General features: G+C 52.0%; 1 pseudogene; it reads right to left on the minus strand.

Moving 5' to 3' along the window:
• Positions 1–788: 788 nt before the first annotated feature.
• On the minus strand, positions 789–4,277 carry LOC142456684 (protein HIRA pseudogene; annotated as a pseudogene).
• Between the last annotated feature and the right edge of the window lie 772 nt (positions 4,278–5,049).

Below are 5,049 nucleotides of genomic sequence, written 5' to 3' on the forward strand. Positions count from 1 at the left end.
GAGTTTGTGTAGGATTGGTGTCAGTTCTTCCCTGAATGCTTGGTAGAATTCTCCTGTGAAGTCATCTGGTCCAGGGTTTGTTTTATTTTGGTTTGGTTTGGTTTTGGTAATCCCTTGATAACCTTATCTATTTCTTCTATTGCTATGGGTCTGTTGAGAACCTTGATGTTCTTTGGAGACAGTCTAGGGAGGGATTGTTTTTCCAAGAATTTGTCCATGTTTTCCAAGTTGTTGAATTCATTGGAGTACAGTCCTTCGTAGTACTGTGTAATTATCCTTTTGATTTCATTAGGGTCTATTGTAATGTCCACTCTTTCATCCCTCATCCTTGTTATTGAAATTTGTTCCCTCCTTTCTTTGGTTAGGTTTTCCAGTAATCTGTCGACTCTGTTTATCCTTTCAAAGAACCAACTTTTAGCAACATTACGTTTTCCCATAGTTTTTCCTTGTCTGGGAAGACTCTAACTTCTCCATCCATCTTGATAGATAATTTGGCTGGATAGAGTATTCTTTGGTTTGCATGGCTTTCCTTTAATTTTTAGAATATATTACTCTACTCTCTCCTCTTCTTCACACTGTCTGCTGACAGGTCTGAGCATATTCTTTTTTTTTTTTTTTTTTTGGTATCCAATGGGTGTTCCTTTATTTTACACTTACAAAGAAATCTTCCACCCCTCCGCCCCACCCTCTCCCCCCAAAAGTCTCTTTATACAAACATTTAAGAATTAAAACCAAATTAAGATAGACAAGTTAATTTCAGTACAATTCTCTTTCATGTAGCTGTCATAATTAGAGTTTAAATTTCCTACAAGTGACCAGTGTCCAAGTGACTTATAGGGAATCCTGATTCTTGGCCGGAAGGAGGGGTCTGTATTGCAAGTTAGCAAATTCTAGTACAAAAATAGTCTGTGGGCAGGAACGGGCTCTCCTTGTGCACAGGTACTGCCTGGCCCTGACAGTGGCCTCCTGGGCAGTCCCGCTCACCTGCACTCCCCTAGGTGGCTCAGCCAGGGGACCCACAAGGGGCTCTGGCACCCACGCCGGCTAGTGTCCACCTGGGAGCTGGCTGGTGGGGGTTGGGGGTGGACATGGGCTCCTGGAAGGGAGGGCTGGCTGTGGGCTGTGCTGCCCCCTGAGGGGAGATCCTTGGCCCAGGACACAGGTGTATGTGTCTGTCAGCATGGGGCACCTGTTCCTCCTCCTCTTGTGGCAGTCAGGGCCAGGTGGTGGCCTGGCTTTTGCAGCAGCCACGGTGGGCAAGACAGGCTACTTGTCTCTCAGGATGTCCAGCTGCTCCTGGCACTCAGTGAAGAGGCGCTGGAAGCAGAGGTTCTGCCCAATGACCGGCAGCAGCTCCCTCAGCAGCTCTCGCTTCCGCAGGCCCACTACTGTTGACTCCCACTGGCTCCCGGTGGAATAGTGAACCGGACCCAATAAGTCCTTGCATATTTCTCAGAGGTGGTATTCAACCCCTTCGTTCACGAGGTAGCGTGCATAGATGAGGAGCCAGTGGCGGTACTCATGGCTGGACTGCAGGCTAAGTGCAGCAGCCACCTGGTTCTCTAGGTAGGCCAAGGTGGTCTCCTGCTGCACCACATGAGGCATGGAGAAGAGCCGGGCAGCCTGGCGTCCAGAATTGGAGGTGCGTCCCTGGATGATGGCTAAGGGTCCTGAGCACAGCATGGCATCCTGGGACGGCAGGCTGCTCCTGAAGTCTGCACACTGTGCCAGCGAGTCCTGCTTGTCGGAAATCAGGTTCCATGTAGAAAGGGACGGGTTAAAGCAGTAGGCCTTCCCATCGGACAAGTTCATCACTGGAATCCCGTGCTGGGTCAGCAGGATCTGTGCCACTGTCATATCACTTCCTGCCAAGATGGAGTGTAGAGACTCTTCTTTGACCACCACCACCTGTCTGTGGATGTCCCAGACAGACAGTGTGGCTGCGGCTGTGAGCGCCATGACGTAGGTGCCCGTGCAGTGCAGAGTGGAGATGGGGAACGGCAGGAGGATGGGAGGGAGGAGCCAGCGTCCGCAGGTGGAGAACACAGACAGCGTCCTCTTCTCACAGGCAACACACACAATGTCACAGCTGCCGGCAGCGGTGAGTATCCACCTGGTGAGCACTGTCTCCCACGCCTTCCCTTCCCGGTTGCACTTCAAGCGGCTCAGCTCCACGCACCCACGGCAGTCACTTCATTCTCCACCTCAATGTACATGAAGGGGTCGGAGCTCGCCTGCAAGGTGAATGTTCTTTGCGTGCCAGGGATCGACAGTTTCAGTGCAAGTGCTGGTACAGACAGACAAGAGGCATCCTTCTCGGCTGTCAGGGAGGCTGGAGACTGGACAGAGACATGGGCATGAGACGGGAGTTCTTCCAAGGCCGCCCTTTCTTCTTCTCTACTGTCTCAGCTTCCAGCTCCAGTCTCCGCTTGGAGAGGGAAGAGGGCTTGGTCACAGGGACCTTCTCGTCGCTGTCACTGCTGCTCTCCTGGAGGTCTCGGGACCTGCTCTCCTTCACCAGGTTTTGCTCTTTCAACCTTTCCGTGACCGTTGGCGGCACACTGGTCAAGACAGGAGTCCCCGATGTGGCTTTGGATCGCTCCGTGAACCGGGAGTCAAAGGCTTTCATGGGTTCAATCTTGGAGGGGGTGGTCAGCACTGAGGGGGATGAGGCGGTGGGTGTCGAGGTAGCAGTCACACTGTCTTTCCCAACAGCTTCGCCCGCAGGCTTGGAGCCGACTGCCACCGTCCGCTCTGTGGAAGGCTTGGAGATGCCGAAGGAGCTGCAGACTGCTGTGGGAGGAGAGCATGGTGCCCGCCAGAGACCCGGAGAGGGGGGTGCTGTTAAAGAAGGCCGTGGAGAAATCCCCAGTGTCCAGCTGCGCTATGCAGAGGGGTGTGATCCTTCTCCGACGATCAGCTGTTCTGGTCTCCACTTGTTTCTTTAAGAGATTCTTCCTGATGTCCTCTAGGCTCTCTCCATTTACAGCAACAGAGGTAGCTGAGCTGCTCTCCCGTGCAGACGCCCCCTTCTGGCCCAGCGGCTGCTGCTGCTGCCTCCGCTGGTACTTGAGCATCTCGGGATTCTCAATGACAGCTGTAGAGAGCTGCGTCTCGGTCATGATGGCCAAGCTCTTCCCGTAGGTGGACTGGTGGATGCGGCTCTTCTCCTCCTCGCTCCCGGGGGTCTCCGAGTTCATCCTGGGAGAAGTCGAGGAAAGCCACGGAGCCATCCATGGAGCACACTAGAATGCCCAGTTCATTCAGAGTCCAGGAAATATCCATGATGGACTTGTCAAACAGCTCATGGATTACAAACAGAGGCCGCTTCAGACACGTAAGCCAGACAGAAAGCGAGCGGTCCTTGCTGCCCACGGCACAGCAGCAATAGGGGCAGCTGGGCTTTGCCGAACTTCCAGTCTTCTGCTTCTTTTTGAAGATTTTGGGGTTGAATTTCACAACAGTCACGGTTTTCCAGTGCTCCACGAAGTCCATGTTGGTTTTCCAGCCCTCCGGTTCAATGATCTGGGCAGTGGGGCCAGAGTTGTTCATAGCATGAGCGGACACCAGGTAGTGACCATCAGGTGACCAGCTGAGCCGCAGCACATGGGTTGTACCTCCACACTCATCAAAAGGCTTGGTGATACTGGTCTCTAGCTGCCAGTCCGGTGTGTGCCACACCTTCAGGCTGCGGTCGTCAGCTTGAGAAGCAATGTATTTGCCAACAGGATCCCAGGTCAACCCTTTAACCAAACCAGAGTGACCTCTCAGAGTAGCTAGAATTTCTGGGAAGTTCACAGCATTCCAGATGACAACCGTGTTGTCCACGCTGCACGAGGCCAGTCAGGCGTCATGGGGTGACCACACCACATCCTTCACATCGCCTGAGTGACTTCGCAGGATGGAGACACAGCGCCACTGCCCCACATTGGGAAGCTTGCCACTGGAGCCAAAGACAGTACTGGGGCCGATATACGTAGCCCGCTTCCACACCATAATCAGTTTGTCATCTCCCCCAGAAGCTAAATACAGGCCACTGTTTGACCACCGCACGCGGTTCACACATGCTAAATGATTGTCCATCTGGTAGAGGATCCTGGGGATATTTTCATCCTTCTCATCATCCTCCTGGAGGACTGGTGACATATTCCAGATCACAACCTTCCCAGAATCCTGCCCTTGTCTCCAGTTGCAAACTTGGTCCCATCAGGGTGAATATCAACTGAGAAAATTGGCTTGCCATTGTGGTTAACCCAGGTCGGCTTCAGGAGCTTCATTGTTTGGCTGCTGCCACTGCCACCAGGCTGAGGCAGGAGCCGCGTCCCTCAGCGTGCCTGGGCCATGGAGCCGCCGCTGCCCGCCCAGCACCTTCAGCGCCGCCGAGCCCTCGCTGGCCGGTGGCCCCCGCCGCTGCCACAGCTGCATCCCCTGCGCTGCTCCTCCTCCGGTCGCTCCCTGTCTGAGCATATTCTTATTTGGGAACCTTTATACGTGAATGCTTGGTTTTCCCTAGCTGCTCTCATGATTTTCTCCTTTTCCCCAAAGTTGGATAGTGTAACTATTATGTGCCTTGGTGACTTCTTAGGATTCAGTGTTGCTAATATTCTTTCAGCCTCCTGAATGGTTGCCTGGTTTTCATTCATTAAGCTGGGGAAGTTTTCCTCCAAGAATTCTCTCATTGTTGTTGCAAGATGGTTTCTTTGTTTTGTCTTCCTTGGGTAATCCAATTATTCTGATGTTGTTCCTCTTCATAGCATCAAAAATAGCTCTTAGGTTTTCTTCAGCTTCTCTGATGATTTCATTAGATTTTTGTTCGCATTTGTTAAAGTCTGCTTGGCTGTCCACTGGGTCATTGGTGCGGTTCTCTGCCTCCTGCAGTCAATTGACAAAGTCCGTGAGTCTACTAGTGGTTTTTGTTATCTCGTCCCTAAGCTCTTGTATTTCTCTTTGGTGTATGGTCTTTATCTCCTCTATAATTTCATCCATTTTCTGTATTGTTTCCCTCATATCGTGTATGACTCTAAGCAGCATTCTAAAAATTTATTTATT

Source organism: Tenrec ecaudatus, chromosome 9 (assembly GCF_050624435.1).
Source record: "Tenrec ecaudatus isolate mTenEca1 chromosome 9, mTenEca1.hap1, whole genome shotgun sequence".
Classification (NCBI taxonomy): Eukaryota; Metazoa; Chordata; class Mammalia; order Afrosoricida; family Tenrecidae; genus Tenrec; species Tenrec ecaudatus.